A 26,349-nucleotide genomic window follows, 5' to 3' on the forward strand; every position below is an offset into this window, starting at 1 on the left:
TCCATTTCAAAGAGTCTCTTCATCTTCGATTTCGCTCCCAAGAGCCACGAACCCCTTTCGTCTTCCCACAGAGCACCGAAACCCTAACCCTAAAAAATTAGGTTAGTTTTCTACTTTTTATGTGTTTTGATTTTAGTTTCCAACTCTATCGTAGTTTGTAATACCCTTGAAAAAGTATTGTAGCAAGATATGGTCCTAGCTAGGAGTCAACACCACACGAGAGTTATGATGGTTGTATTGTTGCAACAAGATCATGCTTCTTTTGCACAACAAATGTCTCTTAGGTCTGACTAAGAGTATATTTCAGTTTTCATCTTCTAAGTGTATCTTTCATGGTTTTGGAGGTAGACTTCAAATATGCTATCTGCAGTGGAGATAGTTTTGGTAGACTTTAGTTATTTTGCCTGTGGTAGAGGTGGTTGAACACTTCTTGTACCAGCTTCGAATTCAGAAATTAAATATTAATGATTATGATAATACTACCTAACTATCATTGAATAAGCTTTTCTCTGATTAAATTAAGCTCAGTTACAACATCTCTCACATTCATCCGTTTTTCGGGCTGTTCAAGAGAACTTTCAACTCCAATTTGGAAAATCAAAACCAAGCACTCTTGAATTTTATTTCTTCTTGTAATATTGCTGTTATTTTGGCCATTGTTTCTAGTTATCTCCTCTTCCCTTTCTTGAAAAAGACTTGGATCCAAAATCTTTACTACTCCTTGAGGCAAGGCTGTCTTGACAAAGGAATGTAGGTTTAGAGTGCCCTGAAAAATTTAATCAGTGAGTCTCTTTCCTGTGAACATTTCTAATAGAAGGATCCCATAACTATATATATCGCCATGGACACTTCATTTCCCATACCATACTCTGCAATTTGAAACATACACTATATTAGAATGCAACATTAGTTTCTAAAAAAAAGAGCATTTATGCATTGAACCACTATTAGTATAGATGGTAAACAGGTATTATCGATTCCATTTTCTATGAAAATTGAATAGACATAGCAGTGTTGTGAAAATTGAATAATCTTGATGTGATTTGAGATGGTTCTCTGTTTTTTCTTTTGACACCTTGAATAGACTACTAGAGTTGGCACCTTTAATTTTTTTCGTATATTAACTGGCATTTTATAGGCTTAATATCACTTACATTTATAGAAGTATCTCAACAAAAGACTTTGAACGTTTTTGTCATTAGTACTAGTTCCCATTTTTAAGTATATTTACTTTCTTAAATTTGACTAATGCTCTTAGCATTTTTGCTACAGTTGATCCATATTGTCTAGTAGTCTGCTACTTGTCATTTTAGGCTACGTCTTACCTTTTATTTTCCTAACAAATTGACATTAATTTCTAATTTGCTTTATTAATTTACCTCAATGTCTAATTTGCTTTATTATGGCTACAGACAAACACCATGCGACGTGTACGACGCCGGCCAACTCCTTCTGCTCCCGACCAATCACTATTCCATAATGCTCGGGCTTAGCAACTATACACTGAAAATTTTTCCAAGCGCAATCCCATTATTGAGGGTGAGGTCAATCTAGATGAGCTTGAAGAGACTATACTGCCACATATCTTTCAGTCTCGCCAGTGGGTATCATTAACCACTAATCTCCCCCCTCCGTCTGTGGTGTTGGTCCAGGAGTTTTACTCTAACATTCATGCCATGGCACCTGATGGTTCCTTTGACGTCACTCTCCGGAATATCCAAATCCGAGTCAGTCCGGGCATGTTAGCTGATTTGCTTAATGCCCCTCGTGTTACCGAGGCCCCATATCCGTATGCTAGCACCTCTGGTCCTAGCAACCCTGCTATCTACGCCAAGTTGTGTGGAGATGAATGGGCTTGGGATGGTCGGACACCCATTCCTACCAAAAATTTCTCACCTGACTATCTCCTTCTTAGTAGGGTCGTCCTTACTAACCTTTACCCAACCAACCATCATAGTGATGTCAGCCTTGACAGAGCCACCTTATTTTATGCACTGATCAATGACGTTCCCATCGATCTAGGAAGTCATCTTTGCAAGGTCATTTTAGAGACTCATGAGTCCAATAAAACTCGGTCAGGATTGCCTTTTGCGAGTCTTGTCACTCGAATTGCTTTGTTTTACTCTGTTCCTATTCCAGAGACAGAGCCTAGAATCCCTCTGAAGACTCCAATTGGTCGTCACACCATTCAGCTCAGTCGTGCACATATTCGCCGATGGCCTTTTGATGATGAGGATCCTGCACCTAGTTCACAGCCATCCCGTGCAACGCCATCAGGTTCTCAATCATCTAGCTCAAGAACATCCACCCTTGCACCAGAGCCGAATCAGCTGGAAATACAAATGGTGCTTGATTGTTTGAGCCGCATCCAGACTCATCTTGACCACATCAATAGTCGCATGGATAGTAGTCTTGATCACAGCGTTGCTAGTCTTGAGCACATCGATAGTCGGCTCGATAATTTGGAAGGCCATCTACATTGCATTGAGGATCATCTAGATACTCGCATTGATAGCATGGATGGTCGTGTAGATGGCTTACATACTCATCTTGATCTCATGGATACTCGATGTGAGAGTCTGCTATATAATTTCGATTTCATGGCTGGTTGATTTGTTGACCTCCAACACACAGTCCTATAACGCTTGAACCAAATGGAGGAAGCTTTACTAACAAACAATTATGAGGATGATGATGGGAATGTGAGTACCGCTGGGAATGCTGCACAACCTCCTCTAGATGCAAATGATTAATGTTTTTATTTATTTATCTATCATAGGATACAGGTGGGTGGGATATGTTGTAAAGGTCATTTCAAATTGTATTTTTCTTTTTACTATCTAGTACCCCTTGAAGAACTTCAAGTTATTCAGAAAGTTAAAATCACTATCACTGTTGATGGTTATATCTCATGTCCATTTTGCAACAGCTTTTTTATCATGTGAGAGTGAGCTCCTTTTGCTCCAAATTATTGTATTTCTTCAATTAGCCTCCACAAGCCCTTGCTCCTTCTGAAAAATCTAATAATAATGGTAATTGTCAAGTTAGCTATGATAGTATCAAGAAAAAACTCATAATATAAAGGAAAAGAAACAACACATGAGGGGAGGGAGATAGTTATTTTAACCATTAAAAATACATTTTTCTTACTAGGATAATTATGAACATGAACATGGACAACACAAAATCAGAGAGTTTCGAGTGAACCTGGATATTACCAAGTCAGAGACTCATGCTTGACTTTCGCTCGATAGTAGAGCATGAGTCTCTGGGACATCTCAAGTCGAATTGAACCAGGATAAATCAAGTCAGAGACTCATGCTCGATCTTCGCTTGATCGTCGCTCGAGCTTGAACTTGATCAAGCTCGAGCGACGATCGAGCGAAGGTCGAGTGTGAGTCTTTGGGACATCTCAAGTCCAATTGAACCTGGATATAACCAAGTCAGAGAGCCGAACCTGCTAAAAAGTCTCATTTGCTTTAAAAAAAACTCGTTCAATTACACAAAACTCCAACCTACTATATATATATGCCCATCCAACATAAGCATTCCCATATCTAACAGTCTCATTTGCTAAAAAAAAAAGTCAAATTCAATTACACAACTCCAACCTGCTATATTCGGCCACTCAAAGACTGCCATAATTCTATATACATCAGAATAAAGGTTATATACATAGACATAATTCTTGAAAGTTTTGATACATATTGGATCCTTAAAACTGCTTCTAACTCCCAGCTGTATGAGACTTCGAAAATACAGTCAAAACTCAAACCTGCTTGTAACTCCCAGAATGATAGCATCAGTTTCCATAATTCCTATCAAGCCAAAGCCAATTTAGACTATCGTTCCAAGTGATATAAATATACTTCAGACAAAATTGAATATTTCCAAAACGAAATGGAAGGACATTTCCATTTTTTTTTTTATTAATTACAACAACATACCCACGATAATTATATCATTGCCTTAGTTGTGAGCCATCAAACTCAACGTGCTGCAGTTGTGATCCATCCAACCCAAATTGCATCTGTAAAAAATATTAACTCATATATTAATGCTTAGCTCGACTAATGTCATTAAAACACCAATAAAGTGTGGATCCACTTACACTTTCTTGACTTTGAATTACTGTTTCTCGGGGCTGGGTTCCACTAATGTCAGCAGCTGGTATGTTTTCTGGGATAGCCTGATGATAAATACTCGTAAAAAACACTGCAATAAATCATAAAAATAACTATAAATTAAATATATACTTATTATATTACCTGGACGTGTCCAACATTGGAGACGTCCAAATTGGACGGGCCAAATAGCATCCTGCATGTCTCCACGACTGGTGTATCTTCCTCATCTCGCTAATAAAATAGAAACCAATTTGTCAGATAGCATTTATATGAAAATTTAAATAAACTATTTAATATTACAAAGCTACACCTGTTTGCGTTTTCCCTTTCCCTGTTCTTTTTTCGTCTTCTCCTTAACTTTCCACAGGTCTCTCTCCATCCTGGATGCTTTCCTCAGAGATGGAGGTCTGCCTTTTCCTCGCACAACATGTGGACTAAGTACTTTTGTTGAACTACCAATTGTAGTTGTGTCCTTTGTCGTGCCATCAACATTTAAACACTTCTCAGTCATCAATGGAGGTTCTTGGTTTGCTTCATACAACTCAATCATTGCATTTAACTTAGTCGTTGCATCCTCAGTATGCTTTTTCGAACTCGCCGCACAAGTAATCATCTTATAACAGATATTCAATAGACTTGAATATCTATTAGCATCTTCCCGTTGATCCCCTGCATCATAGCTGTTGTGGATTAACGTATATCTTCTTTTGATGTCCTTCTTCCATCGATCTAAAATGTACCTATCTGGGATTGTCTTAATCCCATTACATTTGAAGACGGCAAAGATGTGCCGGCACACTATCCCCCTCATTTCAAATAAACCACAAGTACACTTGGCGACTGCATCGTTCTCACTAAAATCCACTGAATGTGTAACCAGTTTAGTGAAATCTTCGACAGGAACTTCATCCTCTACCAGATAGGTCTTCACTGTAGCATTCGCTTTCGGTAAAACTGGGCCCAAGTCGATAATGCCGGTAAGTTGCTGTTGAATTTCCCTGAATTTAGCATTTGTGTACAAATGTTGATATCTGTTTTCAATTAGAGATCTAGAGATGCAGGGAATTGTGACGTTAAATGATTGGAAGTCCGCACTATTTTAGTTCTCAATCTTATTTTTCAAGGCATTATCATACTGATTGACAAACTCTTTCAAGTTTGTCTTAGCATGAACATACCCATCAAAAAAGGCATTCATGCTCTTGCTCCACTGCGTTGTACTCATTTCAGCCCAAAAAACATTCTTCAAGAATGCCGGTACCCAATGCTCACGTTTAGTGTATAAACTCTGCAACCAGACATTCTCATGCAAGCTATACGTGCTAATCAACTGATCCCAACATTTTTCAAACTCATTCGGCATTTGGGTATCATATATACATTTCATCAGTGCACTGTTTTCATTCCAGTTTTGTAAGAACCATAACAGCCAAGCTTTTCAGGGACTTTCTTCAAGATATGCCACAGGCAAAATCTATATCGGCTTTCTGGGAAAACTATTGCAATTGCATTTTTCATGGCTCTGCCTTGGTCAGTGATAATAGCCTTCGGCGCTATACCATCCATACACTGCAACCATGTTTGGAATAACCACACGAAGGTCTCAGTATCCTCAGAGGAAATCAAGCCAGCTCCCAACAAAATTGATTGCCCATGGTGGTTTACACCAACAAATGGCGCAAAGGGCATCCCATATCGATTCGTCAAGTATGTGGCGTCAAAGGTTACAACATCTCCGAAATATTGGTAGGCTGCTCTACTACGGGGGTCTGCCCAGAATACATTTTTTAACCTCCCTTCATCATCCAAGTCCATTAGTGCAAAGAACCTCAAATTTTTAAACTGCATCCGTAAAAAGTAGTCTCGAAGTGCTCCAGCACCACCTGCGCCCAATCGTAGATGTCGTACCTTGTCGATGTAGTTACATCAATCCTTTTCCAAAAACGGGAGGTTCTCAAAACCTCCCACGCCAACAACAAGAGACCCAAAACTCTTGTTCATCCAGATGCCGCCAAATCATTCGTATCTAGTACCCTTTTAACAGATTCACTCACTTCTCTATTACATCAAAAGAATCAAGATTTCTTTGGACTCAGGCCGTGGTTGTGGATATTGTGAACTGTAGTCAGTCGAAATTTTCCATCAGCAACTTTTAAGGCATTAATTTTTGCCTTACATTTCGTCTTTCCTGTTGGACGTGGGTTGGCGACATTTATAGTCCTATTCTGGGCCTTCCCTCCACGGGCACAGGCAATGGTGACATATCTAATAGTCTAATCCTCTCCCCTCTCACTCCTTTTTGTCATCACCCCAAACCCACGTTTCTTACCATATTCCTTATAATAACTCATTAAATCTTATAAGGAATTAAACTCCATCCCCGAAACTGGATCATCATCACCATCCATTTGCACTTTCTCTGATGTTCCGACACTACCACACTAGATTTCTTCTGCACCTAGTCTAGCAGGATGAATTTCTTCAACTCCAGAAGATGTAGCTGGCGATTCAGTTTGCCCAACTAAGGGTCTATTATCCTCCGTACCCAAAAATTTGCTTGTAACGGAGGTATTGCTGAGAGACAACTGGCCTTCCATGCCATGTTGAAATGTGTAACTAGCATTATGGTGAAAAGGAAAAAAAAAAAAAAGTGCAATTAAACTCTTAAAAAAAACCAACTGCAAGCCAACTCTTCAAAAAAAACCAACTTATTAAAATTAAACGGAAAACACGACATCACCACCTGTACATTGCTTGGATATTGGTTGACAGCGGGTAATGGGAGAAAACCCGGTGACCACACAGGCACTGGTCCATAGTAACCGTGCATTGGGATGTTTGGAGAAGTTGATGGTATGTCCTAATGTAACGCCCCGATCCCGGAGGTCCGGAGAGTTAATTCTTAATATCTAAAATCAACTTAAATAACACAACTAAATATCCAGAAAATCCAAAACAATGCTAATTCATTTAATCAATCCAAATATCTAAGTTCCTCCATTGGGACAATAAAGAGAATCTCAATAACATAAATTAAAAATTCTCCAAAACTCGAAATTATCCTTAACTCATCAAATCAAAATACCCAAAAATTAAAATCAATTCACTAACTATGACTCTCAAATAAGCACTTGTACCCTCAGGCACTTATTCCACTTCAATCATCACACCTTGCTAAAACTTTCTACTCTTATTCTCCAGCTGAACCATGAAAATTATCTAGAAAAAAATATGGAGATAAGGGGTGAGTTATCAACAACTCAGTAAGCAGAGAACATATACCAGTGTGTAAACATGAGCATTTACAAAATTCAGAATGCAGAAACAAATATTTTATTTCAGAATGCCAAATCAGAATAACATTTTCATAATGCAGCATCAGACCATGTTATAAAAAATATCAGAGCGAAAGTTCAAAAATATTCATAATCAAAATCTCTTTGGCATAGGATAAACTGAAACATCAAATCTTATCTTATCATATCAGAACAAATACCATGTTTAACCCCCCGTGGTAGGGTTGTGCAAATCCTGGTAGCTAACCGAGTGAAACAGAATGTGAATCTTCCCCTTATCATTCTCGGAGCCCCGAGTGTGCACATAGGAAAGACTACGCAGAAAATCACTTTGTTTCTAAAGTGGGTGCACTAGAAACAGAAAAGTTGGTACCAACCCGAACAGAGGCCACAGTTTTACACTCGTGGTAAGATCAGAATGGAACAGAAACAGAAACAGAATGTTATGCTAGAGGTTTTCAGAAATCACATCAGATCATATCAGAGTACAGAAAATCTTCAGAACAGAACAAAATCATATCACAACATAATTTATGCACAAAATTTCATATTCGCTCTCTTTTCAAAGTTCAGAAACAGAAAGCCAAAAATAAGCTCATGCCTACACCCGTCATGACAGAAAATAATTTCTTCTTAAACAGAATCTCATGAATAATGTAGAACAAATAACTAAGGTAGTTCAAATTTCTTTTCATAATCAAATATGTATATTTTCCAAGAATAACCTCAGCTCATTTTATTTTAATGCAAAGTCTAGCATAGGAACCCCGCTTATCTGGACTTCTTAGCTTTTTTCAAAATTTTCCTTAAAAATGTCGAACAATAATTAAACGTCACCTATAAAATAACCACGTAATTATCATAAATTTCTAATTAATCACGTATTTCGATATTTAATCCTAAACTTCTAAAATAACCTATTTAATTCCTCAAAACCTAGAATTCTCAAAATTCCCAAACTACCATCAATATCCACTTAATCGAATTCATACCGAATAAGAATTTAATCGAGCAAGTATTGAGATAATTATAGAACTCAATAAAAATTAATATTCAAAATATCTAAAATTACCAACAGCATTTTATAAATAAATAGAATACATTGTCTACTAAATTTTTCATAAAATAGGTTATGAAAAACTCATCTCTTAAGAAAAATAGGTTTACTTCTATTAATAAACAATATTATCAAAATACAATATACTATTTATTGAAATTTTAAGCAAAAATCCTATTTAAATATAAACTCAGCAAAAAAACAACTTCTCACCCGAAAACAGTAGGCTAAAACCGGGAACTTCCCATATATATATACATATATATTAGGTTAAAACTTTACATATAAAACTACAACTTAAGAAATAAAACTAGCGATGAACATAAACACATGAATATTAAACATGCAGTGGCGGCAAAGACTCACCGAGAAGATAATGTGCGACGGCGCAGGGTGCGATGGGAGGTGGTGCACTCAACGGCTATGCACTGGATGAGAAAGAGAGAGAGAGATGCACGGTGAGAGAGGGACAAAGTCATGATATACAGAGTGAAACACGGCGTGCATGGAGTTGTTACCGAGAGTGTTACGCGCGGCTACGACCTGGGTGGCTATCGACGGTGGCACAGCTAGGCGTGGCTGAGATGCTGGGCTATGGGTTCTCCTTTGTGCCACGGAGGAGACGTCCGAAAGGGTTGGAGAAAATGCAAAACTTGCCGTGCTTGGAGAAGCAACCAAATGCTCTGTTTTCGGAAACTAAAATAGAGTATGTCGTGTGTGTTTCTCCTTCACGGCTGGGCGACGGTTGTTGGCTTCCCGTGGTGGTGAGGACGGCTAGAGGGTGGTGCGCTGCTTGCACAGAGGAGTTGCTGTCCTCGAGTGGCAGGGCAGCAGCATCACGGGAAGGAAAGAAATAGCGTTGCGTTATGGCTTGGCCAGCGGTTGGGTGTTGCACGGCTTGGGGTGGTTCTACGAGACCAAGGCGGAGGAGTGCTCTGCAGTGGCTATCTTACGGTGATGGTGGTTTGCGGTGGAGGTTTATGGTGGCAAGGTTGATGAGCATAGAACCGAGAAGGCGGAGAGGCAGTGAACGAGAGGGAGTGAAACGTGGGTTGCGTCGATTATAAATGGGGTAGTGAACGCAACAGCGCAGTTGCTCTAAGCAGTGCCAAAGTGTGCATATAAATATGATGCGAAAACCCTAGGGATAAGAAAGACATGCATGCGGACGGAGAAGAGTCGTGCGTGTGTGTGCATGCCGTGAACGAAGCGAACGCTAATGGGTGAAAAGAAACATAGACGGAAGAAAAAAATAAAACATGCGGGAAAGAAAAAAAAAATATGTGTGAAGAATATAAAACAAAATAAAATGAACAAAATAAATAAATAACAAAATCATTAAAAAAAAAAATTGTTTGGGTCTGGGTGTTACACCTGAAATGTTATTGGATAAATTATTGATGTGTTGAGAAAATAAATATCAACTTATCTTGAATATAATGTTATTGATATATTAAATAAAATAACATACCACGGATGGGGGTCCATAATAACCGTGTATTGGGATGTTTGGAGAAGTTGATGCTATGTCCTGAAATGTGTTTGGAAAAATTATTGATGTGTTGAGAAAATAAATATCAACTAATCTCGAATCTAATGTTATCGATATATTGCAAATAAAATAACATACCGCGGATGGAGGATTTGAGCTAGATGGTCTTAAGATAGATAGATGTTCTTTTCCTTTTTTCCATGCTGAGAGGGAGACAAATGCATCTTTTCAATAGCAATATTGTATAACTCCAACCACATTAAAATCTATGAACTGGTACAATAGATCTCATTTCAAATAAAATGTTTAATATTTCAAATAAATGCAAATATGGTTGCCCCACGTGTTCATCAGATCTGTTTAGCTCTATACATATTTAGGCTTACTATGCTGGCTTATATGTTCATTGGAAGCACATGCTTGCAGTTTTTTGAGTTAAATGTTTATTACCAGAAATAGAATGACTATACATGCAAATCACACTCAGAATGAATGCACATAAGGAATTAATTAGGAATTTTTCTACCTCCTCTTTCCCAGAAATAGAATGACTATACATGCAAATCACACTCAAAATGAATGGAGGCTTGGCTCAATGTTGATGCTTCTGGTTTTTCTAGTGTTATTGGTTTAGGTATAAATGGAATTAAGTTATGATAGCAGAGCCCACACACAATTATGATAGCAGAGTACTTATGGTGTTTGTTTTATTATCTTACACTCTTGTTTATGTCCATTGTAATGAAACTTTTTGTCTTATTTCAGAAGCGCATATAAATTTCTTGCCTTTTAGTATAGTGGCTATGAGTAGTTTCTAAACAAAGAATCTTGGACTTAAATCCATTTGATATAACTCAATAATGGCGTGCATCCAATACAAAGTGAAGCAAGTATTTGTGGCATTTAATTTTAAGTTATTAAAAGTATAGTTGCCCCATATCAATTCGATTCCATTGTTTATTGTTCTTAGGCACCAGAGTTGCACATGAAGATCCACAAGCATGGGCTTGGTCAACAGACTATGGGTGGGCACATGGAGATCCATCTTAGCTCAACAATTAGAATCAAAGAGGCTTGTTCTATTTTCTAGAGGTTTTGCTTGCTTAAACTCCTCTTTTATCAAATGATTAATTTATGAAACAGAGAAGTAGGCTTTGAAAAGCAAAATCTGAAACTCCAACAGAAACCATAAGCCTTGGCTTGTTTAAACTAAAGCTTAACTTGTTTACTTGATAATATATAATAAGTTAGAAGTAAATTAGAAGTTAACGCATGGAGAAATACTATAGCAACGGAAGATCATGATAATATTATTGTAATCATGATGATGTATAGCTAGCTGGTCCTAATGGCCGACTGATACCATGATAAACATATAAAAACAGAGTTGCACTACACCTATTTGATAAAACACCACAGAGAAGAATTTGGACCGAGTAGAATTCATTTCATAGCTTGTATTTCCTTCGTACAATATGACCAACACAGTGAAGTATTTATAGACTTCATTTAGTCTATATTTCAGTAGATACAATAGATTTCATACCTTCTATTTCCTTGATACAATGTGACTGTCAAAGTGAAGAACTATTGCACTATTTGCGACTACTCAGATCTGGAGAGCCCAACCCACGTCGACAGCGGCTCAGATCTAGAATGTGTGACAGACGGCGACGAAACAACAGGGTTGGTCCACGGCAACGGTTTTTGGTTCAGAGAAGGGTCGGAGGTTCAGGCCGAGTGAGACGGATTTCTTCTTTTTGCTTTTTGCTTTCCCTCCATTTCTTCTGCTGCAGATTTCAATCGCTCGGGTATTTTTTTTTTATTATTATTATCAGCTGACGTGGCACTGCCACGTCAGCCCATTCTGCGCCGGTTCCGCACCGGCGGTTGCATATAGAAGAACTGGATCACCCATTAAAGACGAGGCCCCGGGGAAGGGGGAGGCTAGACTATCCGGTTTTAACCTTCATTAAAGGGCCCTCGTTTTCAGCAAATAGATGGATAAAAAAATATTTGAAAAAAATGTCGAACGAGACAAACGTAGAACTGAACTCACAAGTCTCATATTATAAGATCTCTACCTTTTTTTATAATAAGAATATATACAAAATATATTGCAACTGCTCCTACTATTAATTGCTACCTCCCCACCATAGGGTAAATTAAAAACACTGCCAATTTGCTAGATTATCCCAATGTTTATTTAAGGCAATTCTGCGGCTGCCAGTTCATCCATGCCATATATTACTTAGTAACAAATAATAAGCAAGTTGCTACTAATCATATAGATTTTAGAGTCAAAACACATTCAAATTAATTTAATTTATCTTTTAAATCAAATTATGATACGTATATAATATATAATGTAAAGACTTTTAAATATGTATATATATATATATATATGAATAATGATAAATATATTCATGGTTTGTGTAAATCACTCTCATTTTGAGAAAGAGTGGACTCATTATTAAAAATTAATTTTTTATGTAAGTTTTATATTTATTTTTTTTTTTTCAAAAAGAATGCACAAGATACTTTCTAATTGTAAATATTATTTATATATATATAAAGAAAAATTATTTATAAATGAGTTAGGCGTCTCATTGAAGCGACATATTTGCCCTTCTTTCATGGGTCAACATTAGTTTCTGAATCTAGAACCTTGGGATTTTTTTATTCCAGGTAAGGCAAAATTAGGTAGGTGTGCGAGGGATGATCTACGATCGATCATTTCTCCCACAGTTCGCTCGTCTATCGGTTCTTACAACAGCCAAAGTTAGATTTAGAAGCGGCAGTTTTGGAAAACATGTCCGGCATATATGAGTAAGTACTTCTAATTACGGAGCAATTAAATAATTTCTGTTTCCAGTGCATGCGTCGAAAATATCTAAATCTGTTGTTTTCATCATGTGGTTTCTATTTAATGAGTTTAAGTCTTAGGAATGGTTTAGATTTTGATATGAGTTGAGATAGTTTGTGAATATTAGAATAAAAATTGAATTATTTATTATATTTTATATGAAAATTTGATAAAATTGTTTTAGAATTTAAAAAAGTTGAATTGTTTATTATACTTAATTTGTGTAGGAATTTGAAAAAGTTATAATGATGAAATGAGATGAATTGAGGTAGATTTTCAATGCTGACTATTCAGTTTTTGAGTTGTAATCACGAAAAGTGAGCAAGTACGAAGCTAATTTTGATAAGCAGAATTTTAAATTAAGGCAGAAAAAGTAGAATTTCCGTCTATTTTAGAAGTTCGAGTTGTCGCCCAGCTTTGATCTGCTGTCTTGTTTTCAGTAGCTTTGCGGCAAATTCAGCAACACGATATCATGTTACTGAAAATAATTTAACCGTATCATATTAATTTGAAAATTTTATTAATATAGTACTCTTTTCAGCTATGATGTTTCTAATTATCCTAGAAGGTGCATCGCAGCCCAAGTCGATTTTAATTTTACATCGTCGAGATCTAAACCCAAAGCTGTCTTGATGGAGCGCTCAATAAACATTGATGATTTAAAAGATTTAAAATTTGAGGATCGAAGCCTATCCACGGTATTTACTGAGAGACAATGGACACGTATTCTTCAGGCAAAAGGGGAAGCGTACTCGAATCTTGTGCTTGAGTTGTACGACAAACTCGAGAGATCTAGCCTTAGGTCGAGCAGATTTATGTGTCTGTGTACGAGGAGTGCGAGTCATTATCACTCCTGATACGATTGCATCTTTTCTGGATCTACTTGATCTACCAGATGAGGACCCAAAATCTTCGCAGTGGTCTGTCCAAGACATATATCGTGCTTTGACCGATACTAAAGATGTGTATAACCATGATCATCAGATGGATAAGGTTATAAATCTGAAGGATCTGCTTCCATTCTTCCAGATGCTGCTAATGTAACGCCAACAGAAGATACGACTGAAGTCAGTATTGAGCGGAGGAAAATCCCAACTCGATATTGCCCGTGGGGTCGACATCGATATTCCAAGTCACATCTCCGAGATCATTGATAACAGTGCGCACAAAAACGAGTTACCCTACGGAGTATTGATTACAGGCTTGCTGTTGAAGGCAGGAGTAAAAATTCGGTTAGATGAGCAGGGACACCAGCCTATGGAGCCAATTCGCTTGACAAAGCCAATTAGTCTGACTAGGCCACCAGCCTATCCATTGACACAGCAAGCTAGTAAAGCCTCATCAAGTGAAGATCAGATACGACCTCCATGGTTTGAGGCTATGTTAATCGAGATCGATTCACGGGTTGCTGCACAGATTGCTCCCATACACAGTCGGTTGAAAGACATGGAGGATCGGCTCCGATTTGTTGGACTTTGATGTACCGACTGTGTATCTTCTAAGCTTGTTCAATTTGTTGGCAACGCACGCAGGACTGTTGTTTTTTGGTATTTTCTACTTAATAGTATCTATTTTTCGATTTTCATGTATTCAGTGGATACTATGTTAATTTACACATACCTAATTCTCATATTTAGTTGCCTTGATGATATGTTGGCCATCATACAGGTTGCCATTTATCTTTTTTTATTTTCTTTTTGTAATCATTACTATTGTATTATAATTGAGTAGTACTACTGGGAGCATCATAATATGTTCGTACAATATTTGACATGCATGGGAAATAGTCCGAGAGATTAACCTTGTTGCCGGCTGGTGACTTGCACATTATTTGTTTTAAGAGATGAGTGGAGATTAAAATTAAAAAATTAAATAAAAAATTATTTAAATATATTTTTTAATATTATTTTTGTTTTAAAATTTAAAAAAATTAAATTGTTTATTTTATTTTGTGTAAAAATTAATAAAAATTGTAATCATGAAATAAGATTAGATAGAGATTTTCAAACTTTTAAATTTTATCGGAAAGAAAATGTTTACAATTAAGTGATGTTATTTGATTCTTTATTAGCCAAGAGGGCCGCCATGCAGGTATTGTTTACGCTCCAGAAAAATAAAATTTACAGCTCCATCGACCCCTAGGAAGTAGGAACTGGCAGACCTGTAAAATGACATCAATCGCAATAAAAATAAGAGAAAGGATCCATGCATGATTGCAGGTTCATTGTAGCAAAGTATAAAAGCACAGTGCAGACTAACTGTTTGCTGAAATGCTTCAGAGAGCACTTTTCATATTTCAGAGTTTTTGCACACGTCTTTAACCATCCATTTACATCATTCATACTACTCAATACATAACTGACTATTCTCTACCATTGTGACGTGTATAACAGAATCTCATTCTGTTTTTACATGAATATCCTCACTCTTTATTTTCTGCATTATTCTAGAAGGTTTTGGACATGTGTTGGGTGGTCCTTCCTCTCCTTTGGTGTAATCGGCTTCATTCTTCCTTGAAGTTTCTTTTGCCTTATCAGCTCCACGTGATTCAAGCGGCACTTGACAAATAGTGAGGTTTGATCGTAAATGAGAAAATCAAGCTGTGGAGAGGAGCTTGGTTAGAATATCAGCAAGTTGATCCTTGCTAGAAACAAAGGAAACTGTGAGAGTCTTGACATATCAACATGCATGCGCTTCAATTAGTCGTAAAAATTTTTTTTTTTTTAATTCCCATAATAAGGTTTCAAATAACCCCTAAATTCCCAAATATAAAAGTGCTAAATAGTGATTCTTTTCACGAATTTAAAATATATATACACATCAAGTTTTGTTAAAACTAAAAGTTTTTCACAAAAATCTAACACAATTGGGATTTTTTATAAAGCTCCATTAAGGGCGGATTTGCCCTTAGGGCCATAGTAATATTAATATAAAATCAAATAACTAAAAAAAAGCAAGTCGATGGTTTTTCTCCTTGATCTTATCTGCTTGATCTCTTTTCTCTGCAGCCATAACAGCTAAAAAAAAAGGTAAAAATAATAATGCTCCATATACATATATATATATATATATATAGTTTTCATTTAAGAAACGGAATTAAAAGGGAAAACTCTTAACATCCACCATTAAAAATGAAATCCACATTTCTAATGCATGTTGTACTTTTCGCTACCACAACATCCACCATATAGTATTGTTAGACAATGCTGGGGTGCACACTAAATGTGCATCCCAAATATGCACACCAGTATTGCAAATGATTTTTTTTTTTCTTTTAAGTATTTTTTAAACATATTTAACCATTAAAAAAATACAAATTCACTGATAGTTACTCTCTTAACTATTAAAAATATATATATATATATATATGAGTTGGCACATTTGAAAGTCATGCTTATATATAGCATTTTTTAATATTCTTTTGTCGATATATATATATATATATATATATATTATATACTTGTTCCATGTCCTTAAAAATCGTTATAATATTACTTCGATCGGTATTTCACTGATTGCCCATCTTTCGCGGGTCAATTAGTTTTATAATCAATTATATCCATGAGGCAAAGTACTTTTATTATTATTATTATTATTATTATATCTCCTTATACATAAAAGCATCTATCGTCCAATGAACAGTACTCTTATTTTACGCTTTTCTTCTTCATCCCTCTCTACATCCTCACAGCAATATTTTTCACAAAATCACCACAATAGATCATAAAATCACCATAAATATAATCATAAAATCACCACAACAGATTACAAAATCATCACAAAATCACCACAACAGATCACAAAATCACAGCAAGCACAGATCAAACTCACCGTCAATCATCTCAAAATCACCGTGGGATGATCACAAACTCACCGTAAATCATCCTAATTCTACAAAGTCACAAAATGTACAAATTTACAAAATTACAAAATAGGAGAGGTAGAGGCTCAACTGGGCATGGAGGAGCAGAGGAGGTGCCATGGAAGGCTGGTGGTGGCGTCGTGGGCCGTAGGTAGCGGATTTAGGCCGTCGTGGTGGTGCGATGGCATGGGCTTGGCTAACGGCAACGCTACAGGGAGAAATCCGTGCGTGTAAAGGCGTTGCGTGGTGGGGCTAGGGAGGAGCTATGGGTGATGACTTCCATGGAAGTGGTCCACAGCATGAGCTGGGGCTAAGCCGTGGTGGCGCAAGGGTGGAGAACCCATGCGTTGAGACCCATTTCGGGTTGCTCACGCGCGGCTAAGGGAGGAGCTGCCAAGGAGCTTCGACGGTGGGGTTTGGTCGCCGGCGTGAGGGGGAGCCAATGACATGGTCGGTGAGGCAGCACGATGGCGCACGGCTACTTGAGGGAGGAGATCGGATGAGAAAGAGGGAAGACGTGGCTGCTGAAGCGGAAGGTGAGAGAGGGAGAAAGGTAAAGTGAAGGGAAAATGAAAGTTTTGGGGATTTAAATCCAACCCCTTCATCATAAGTCTCTAAATTTGATCCAATGGTAGAAATTTAAACACCTATTTAAACTAATTTAAAATAGCTAATTAAAATATAAATATCATATCATAAATAAATTATCAAATTTAATTTATAAAATATTAATCTTTTATCATTAAAAAAATAATGAAATTTTTTTAAATATTTTTAAAAAAGTAAAACTATATAAATAATTAGAGTTTTAACATAATTTAAATATGATAATATTCTTAATTAACTAAATTAGACAAACGTCCCTTGAACGTTACCCTATTACTAGTATAGCTTAAAAGCATCTATCTCCATATAAAAAATAATGAACAGTATTTTATGTTTGATAATTTTTTTCCATCAATGATGTACGTCACTACAAAAAAAATGGCTTTTGTGACCAATTTATTGCAACCAAAAGACTATTCACAACCAATTTTAGTTATAAATAGTCATTTTGCTGGAATTAACTGGTCGCAAATAAGTAATTTTCTTGTAGCGCGTTGATAGTTGGGTCTTCTTACAGTCTTATTTTCATCATTAAATAAATGATGAAGTTTTGCTAAATATTTTTAAGAGAGTAAAACCATCTAAATAATTAAATTTTTTAACATAATTTAAATCTCATAATATTTTTAATTAACTAAAATCATTTAGATAAAATGAATTTTCTACAATTATAATATTTTTGGAGCTTCCAAAATATAAAAGGCTTACTTTAATCATGAAAGAATGTGAGAGCAACATAAAAATAAAAGATTTTATACTTTTTCTGTATTCCCTGAGTCATCAAGTAGGGTGGTTGAATTTTTATTAATCATGAGATAATTTTTTTGTTCATACGATCAAATTTTGGAAAATATATTCTCTTGCAATAATTTGAGTATATTTTCTTATTCTTGAAAATGCAAAAACAGGGAGGGTGGATTTGCTTCATACGAGCTCACTACATCTTCTACATGGTTAGAGGTAACATGACATGCATGCATTGATCTCTACCGTCAAATATGGTTAATTTGTATAACTGAAACTTCCATGCAAACTCCTCTTCTTAAAGTTTGCATGGAAATGTTTGGAGATACTACGGTTGGAACAAACTTTTCTTGTTAAAGTAAAGAAAGATGGAAATTGATATATGCTTGCTTATATTAGGTTTTATTCTCCTATGCATTAGGCTATTTACTAATCAATCTTATGTACTCTTTCAATCTTGATGTTTGTGAACTAACAACTAATTCAATTATTTAAGATTTTGTGCTGCATATAAGGAGTCACATTTTATTTGCTGTTTTGACACATTATTTTCAAGAATTTTGTTTTTTCTTTCAATTAAACAAATGTGGCAAACGTGTTTTACACATTAAACCACTGCTAGTATATATATGAAATCTAATTTTGGAACGAGGCCAAATGGGTATGTGCCGATATTGTGCTGATATGCATGTATATATTGCCAGATCATGTCTTCCTCGCCAGCTGTGATATCCACTCACGGCGTCTTGACTTCGACGTTCTAAGATGCAATTGGGTGCATTCTAAATATGAACCCTAGCGTATTTTATTTAATTTTTATTTAATGATTAAAGAATTGTAACTACTAATGAATTTATTTCTTTTTTGCTTGATAATTAAAAATGTTAAAAAAATAATTGAAAGAAAAAATAAATGCACTGTAGTGCACATTTAGAGTGTACCGTAGCATTGTCCATAAAGAAGAAGAAAAAAAAAAAAAAAAAAAAACCCTTCAATATTTTGTACCACTTATGCCGCTCCTCTTCTCCTTTATGAGTCGAGGCTACAACAAATAATCATTTTTCTGTGATTGTTAGAAAGAAAAAGACTACTTTTGCTAAAGTCTCTTAATAATTAATCACTTATACGTACGTACACGGTACAGTAGGTATTATTTAATTATTTCGCTCAAGTCTTGATATTAAGTACGCGTTAATACATTTTTCTCCTCTCTTTTTTCTCTCAAACTCGTGAGAGAGAAAATAGAGGTGGTGTTCAGAGTCGAAACAGCCTGTTGGTTTCGAGTAATCCGAAGGAAGTTGAGTGTTCTAAAAGATATTTTAGAGAAGCTGAGTGGGAAGGAAAGAGTGATATGGAAGAGTTAGAGGAATTATGGGAACATATGAAGTTGACGGAAGAGGAGATGGAGACGATATAACTAAATGAGGAGGAAGCAGAAGCGGTGATTAAAAAAGTGGAATTGTGTCTGGTGGGGAAAGTTTGTGTTGACAGAGTGATTAGCAAGAGTGTAATCATGTCAATTATGTCAAAGATTTGGCGCTTAAGTAAACTAGCAATATTCCAGGAGGTGGGGATGAATTGTTTTGTGGTTGTTTTCAATAATCATGCTGATAAGCTAAAGGTAGAAGGGGAAAGGCCATGGTTATTTGATAATAATTTGTTTATTCAGAAGGCTTTTGAATGTGATTTGCAACCGGGAAAAATCTTGTTTGATTGTGAGTCAATGTGGGTGCAACTTCATAATCTTCCACTTGCAAGAATGAATAGAGATACTGGGGAAATGATTGGTAGGTCAATTGGTAGGGTTTTAGAGGTGGATGTAGACGAGGAAGAAATTGGATGGGGTCACTTCCTTAGAGTGAAGGTGGAGATTGATTTGAAGAAGCCATTAGCAAGAGGTAGAACAATATTTGTTAACGGTTCAAGGCAGTGGATTCCTATCAAATATAAAAAATTACCACGAGTTTGTTTTTCTTGTGGTACAATTATTTTCATGATTCTCTGTCTTGTAAGACAAATAGAGAAAAATTGGAAGGAAAGGCTTCTCAGTTTGGGGTGTGGATGCAAGCAGAAATACCAAGAAAGCAAAGGTGGAGTGGTGGTAATGGGGGAGGGAGAGAGGCTGCAGATAACAGAGAAGAAAGGGGTAGATGGGATTCTGTGGTGGCCCCTACGATGGTGAGTGGAGGAGATGAGGTGGCAGGGCTGGCAGGGAGGCAGCAGATGGAATTTTCACAGGAGGAGGAAGTTATCGGGAAAAAAGGAGAGATTAAGCAGAAATCAAAATCTGTGAATTCAAATTCCTTAAATTCAAATTTGAATTTGCATAAGAGTGATAAAGAGATGGGGTTAGCTAAAAAAAAGGAGGTTGAGGTGGGATTAAATAATCTCGATGTGAATTCAAATTCCTTAAATTTAAATTTGAATTTGCATAGGAGAGATAAAGAGATGGGTTTTGCTAAAAGAAAGGAGGTTGACGTGGGATTAGATAATCTCGATGAGATTAAAGTAGATGAAGGAGAGAAAAAAAGGGGTCAAAATCAAGGGGTGGGAGATCTAACTGGCGTATTTGTTGACCTGGTCAGTGAAAATTCTTCTAAAGGGATTTTAAACAAAGAGATATCAGTTGTAGATAAGGGGGTAAACAATAAGCTGGTACAAGGGCAGAAAGGGCAAGATTATAATCTAACTAACAACTTGGAAATATCTGAGAAATCGAAGTCAGTAGGAGGGTCTTGGAAAAGAAGAGCTAGAGCTATTGGAGTAGTTAATATGAGTATGGCTAAAACAGGTAAAAAGAGTGGAGCAAAAGAAGTAAGGGAAGATGAGAGATTAAGCCAAATAAGAAAGAAAAATAAGAAGAATACTGTTGAAGGTAGTTTGGAAAATGAACTTGTATTGGCAGAGGTTGTTAAGCAACCTCGCCAACAACAATGAAAACCTTAAGTTGGAACTATCAGGGGCTTGGGAACCCCCAAACAGTTCAAGATCTTGTCAGAATCATTAGAATAAAGAAGCCCAGTTTAGTTTTCCGTATGGAAACTAAACTTAGGGAAGGAAGATTTGAAGTTCTGAGGAAGAAGTTAGGATATGAAGGTTGCTTTAATGTTAATGCAAGAGGGAGAAGTGGAGGTTTGTTGATGCTATGGAAAGAAGATACTAAATTTGAGCTTATTAATTATTCAAGTCATCATTTAAGTGGTTGGGTGACTGATGTGGAACATAACATAAAATGGGTAGCGACAGGGTTCTATGGACATCTAGACGCTAGTAAAAGAACAGAACGCTGGAATTTATTGGAACTTCTAAAACCTACCAATGAGATGTGGTGTGTTTTAGGAGATTTTAATAAAATTCTAATACCAAATGAGAAGATGGGAGGGAAACCAAGAAGTGAAAGCCAAATGGTTAATTTTAGAGAGGCTTGATAAATGTAACCTATTTGACTTTGGTTGGACAGGCAGTTTCTTCACTTGGTGCAATAACCATAGTGATGAAACTTTTATGAAAGAAAGACTTGATAGAGTAGTAGCAAATGCAAGGTGGTCTTGTTTCTTTAATAAGGTGAAAGTGGAGGTTATGGTTGCATGCACTTCTGATCATAGTGCTATTATCCTTCACTCATTTAAGGGGGGAAAAGAGGAGTATGTAAGAAGAAGGAATTTCAAGTATGAGGTTGGATGGTCTCTTGAAGAAAGCTGTGGACTTGTAGTTAAAGCTGAATGGGATAAAGCTGAGTAGGGACCTGACTCTGTTGCAGTTTTACAAGCAAAATTGAAGAGATGCAGTAAGGCTTTGAGCCATTGGAGCAGGTATACATTCAGAGAGAGGGATCATTTGATAAGAGTGAAAACTGAAAGGTTGAGAGAGATGCAGGCAGCTGAAGAGTGGGAAAATATTGAAGAGATAAAGGGGTTGAGAGAAGAGGTGGGAATTATGTTAGAGCAGGAAGATCTCAAGTGGAGGTAGTGATCAAAAACTCATTGGTATCAATTGGGTGATAGGAACACTAAATATTTCCACTCATGTGCAACTGAGAGAAGGATGAAGAGTAAGATCTTTCAAATAAGGGACATGGAGAACAGGTTACAAGCAAGCAAGGAAGGTGTTCAGAAGGCTTTTAAAGAGTATTTTGAAAACATCTACTCGACTACAACTCCATCTATTGAAGATATTGATGCTGTCCTGAGGAATGTGGAAGGTAGAGTTACAGATCAAATGAATGCAGACCTGGTTCAACTGTTCTCAGCAGATGAAGTTAAGCAAGCTTTGATGCAAATGTCACCATTAAAGTCACCAGGACCTAATGGCTTTGGAGCTGGCTTTTATCAAAAGCACTGGAGCACTGTTAAGGAGGAGGTATGCAAGGCAGCTTTGGAATTCTTAAATGATGGTCTTGATCGTAAGTCTATTAATTTTACTTATGTAGCATTAATTCCAAAGGTCAAAAATCCTGAATCTGTACAGGGTTTTAGGCCAAAACAAAAGTAATATTTAAAAATATATTCTAACAATACTTTATTCAACTTTTTAACTTTAATCTCAACTCATTTCATCTCATCTCATCTCATCTGCAAAAAAAAACGAGCCCATAATTTTACAGTCAATTTGTAAATTTTCTTTATGCAATTCTCTGTATAGATATGATGCTTCCAACCGTCGTCATCAAAAACGCTTTGCAGCCCAAGGCAATGCGAAGCATTTGAAGCTATCCCAAGCTGACATAATTAGATCCTGATCTGTCTTGACGGAGCGTGTGGTACACATTGAAGATTTGAAGAATTTAAAGTTTAAGGGTCGAAGCCTATATAAGGTATTTACTGAGAGAGGATGGACATGTATTCTTGAGATAAAAGGGAAAGTGTACTCGGATATTGTCTATGACTTCTACGAACCACTCAAGAAATCTAGTTACTTGAGCGGAAGAATTTCTGCCCATGTACGAAGAGTGAAAGTAGTTAAAAGTAGTTATCACTCCTAAGAATATTGCATCTTTTCTGCATTTACCTTGACTAGATCAGAACCCAAGATCTTCACAGTAACCTGTCGACGAAATACATCAAGCTCTGACCGGTAATGAACATGCTTGGCATGGTGTTAATGAGGTTATAAGTCTAAAGGATCTGCTTCCATTCTTCCAAATGTTGCACCTCATAATTGCAACTAATATAAAGCCAACAAAGCATATGATGGATATCAGTAATGAGCAAGGGAGATTCCTACTTAATATTGCCTGTGGGGTCGACATTGATCTTCCATATCTCATCTTCAAGACCATTGAGAGTGCAGCAGATTCCGAATCATCTGAAGACGGTTTACCCTTTGGACTACTGATTACGAGATTGTCATTGAACACAGGGGTGCAACCTCAATTTGGTGAGAAGGAAGATGAGCCTATGGATTTGATTTGCACGATTAAGCCAAGTCAGACAGGGCCATTAGCCTGTCCATCGACAAAGGGTAGCACTATTCATCCAGGCGGGGTTTTTCCCCGGCCCGGTCTGGAACCCAGACAATCAGATTCTGCTTACGGGTTTTGGCCAGGATCAAAACGGATCCGAAACACAGATTGCAAAACCCGGACCAACACAGTCCAGGTACGGGGTTGGGACCCAGGTACAGGGTTTAAAAGACCCGGGTCTTTTAAAAAAAACCCCTTTGGTAAACCCCCCTCGACTCACGTCTCTCGCTCTCTCTCTCTCTCTCTCTCTAGTCTGTCACTCTCTCTCGTTGCGCTGTGGCAGAAGCAGAAACCCTAGGTCCCTAGCCACCGCCATCGTGACCCTATCGCTGCATCTCCTTCACCTTCGACCTTTGCCTCTAGGTCGTTGTTCCGGTACTCTCTCTCTCTCTCTCTCCCCCTTGTAACTATGTTTATGTGTGTGAGTACAAGGTCATTGGGTGTGTGAACTATTTACTGTTGAGATGGGTCGTGCAGTGGCGGATGGATGCTTTGACCATCTGTTTGCTGGTGGCTGTGTGGTTTTTGGAATGTTTGGAAAATTCTTTTTTTTTTTTTAATTTGTATTGGGTATCGACTTGTTTATGGATTCGTTGATTCTCTATTTTAATGAATCTGTTTGGTTGTTGGAAAAGTTGAAGGAAAAAAGCCCAAATTTGTTTACTTCGTCCTTTTCACTCTCTGTATGTACTCATCCATGCGCCGTTTGAGTCCAAGAAAAATTCCATAAACACCACAGTTTGAGTCCATAATTAATAAAGTAATCCAAGAAACAAGAACATGAAACAAGGAAGGAATAAAATGATACGAGACTCAAGGAATTTATACGAGGAAAATAGTAATTATAAAACAAGATACCAACTAGAAAGATATATTCAATCCCTTCGATGATAAAGTTCAATCAATAAATGTATTTCCTTCTCTTTGTTGTAACTAAGTAGCAACTTTTGAATATGCTACATTTTCTTATCTTCTTCTTCTTCTTCTTCTTCTTCTTTTCAAATTTTCTTTTCTTTTCTTTTCATTTCATTTCCTTTCCTTTCTTTTCTTTTTTTTTTCCTCTTTTTCTCTCTAATTAAATCACAAACAGCAATACTCAATTGTGAAAATAAGCAATTGAATTCAAGCACACAAGAATTGACAATGAAATAGAAGAGAATCAATGGAACGACACTCAAAGCAATTGACAAACTTAGAGATGCAAGAAACCCTAGCATTATGAAACCCTAGGTGATGCAAATTTTAGCCAAACCAAAAACCCTAAGAATTTCGGCAGCCTACTTTTTGTTTTGTTTTTTGTTTTTGTTTTTATTTTTGCAATCCTAGAATAATGAAGCCCTAGAATCAAAATTAAGGATGCAAGAATTAAAAGATAGAATCAGACCAGATTGGAAACCTTACTCTGAATACCAAATGATATGAACCCGCGGGAATAAAATCCCTTGAACCCACAATCAGTTTGAAAACTCACCCAAGAAAGTCAAAATCAAGTCAATAGATGGAGAATCTAGACCCGATGAGAATTCGTTCCAAGAACCCAAATTATATTAAAATCTAGACCCATTGAATAACCCGTCTCAAGAACCCCGATTACAAGGATGAACGCCACAAAGGTTGTGATTTACCTTTGATAAGTTCAAAAGTTTAATCAAGAACAAGAGTGATAAAACTCAACTTACAATAAATAAATTCATCAAATTTTATAAATTTATTAAAATGAGCCTACAAAGAGTATTTAAAGCAAAACCTAATCAAACCCTAGCCAAAATAAATCCTCATCTTCCAAAAATGCCCCTAAGTGAATAGTGCCGCATCTACAGTACTCACTACAATAAAACCCTAACCCTAGTTCAATAAAATGCCCCTTGTGTGAATAGTGCCGCATCTACAGTGCGGCTGCAGTACTCGCTACAGTAAAACCCTAACCTTAGTTCGGTAAAATAATAACTTTCCCAACATGCCCTTGCATAGGCCCCCCTTAAGTACTTCCCATAATAAACCCAATTATTCTAAAGTAATAAAATAAATCCTTTAAATGAATTAAACAAGTTGAAAGCCGTCAAGTGTCCAAAGCTTTTAAGTCATGTTGTTGCCCTCTTCCATAGCTTATCAAATGAATCAAAACTGAATCGTCATCCTTTAAGCCTATCTTGAATGTTGGGCTCTTGCTAAACTCGTCCCAAGTGGATTGTATCAATTCTTGCATTGTCTCCTTAATCTTCTTAGCCCTTGAACTTGTAATTGACCCATTTGGAACTTGTAAAATATCTTTAAGACTAGGCCCACCTTGGTTCCCACCAGTCATGGTAGTACCATAGGAAGCCTGCGAGCAAAAAACTGCAACCTCATAACCTTGCCACTTCGCCCTTAATTGGTTTTCTACTAAGTAAGGGCAAATTGGTAAAAATAATAGGTGTTTAGATTTGCCCCAGTTTGGGGCATACATACCACAAGGACATGGTGGTAACATAGGATGCCCGCGAGCAAAAATCTTAAACCTCAGAACTTTGCCACTTTGCCCTCAACTGGCATCTACTAAGCACAGACAATGTGGTTAAAAAAAGAGTTGCTCCGATTTGCCCCAAGTTGGAGCATACATACCGTAAGGACATGGTAGTACTTTAGGATGCCCATGAGCTAAAAACTCCCACCTCATAACTTTGCTGCATTGCCCTCAATTGATTTTTTACAAAGCAAGAGCAAAGTGGTAAAAATAAGTGCTGGTCCGATTCGCCCCAGGATAGGGTATACATACTACAAGGTCATGGTAGTACCATAGTGATAGGCACCAACATGGACCTAGTCTTAAAGATCCTTTGCAAGTTCAAGATGAGCCAA

The sequence above is a fragment of the Juglans microcarpa x Juglans regia genome, chromosome 7S (assembly GCF_004785595.1).
Source record: "Juglans microcarpa x Juglans regia isolate MS1-56 chromosome 7S, Jm3101_v1.0, whole genome shotgun sequence".
Taxonomy (NCBI): domain Eukaryota; kingdom Viridiplantae; phylum Streptophyta; class Magnoliopsida; order Fagales; family Juglandaceae; genus Juglans; species Juglans microcarpa x Juglans regia.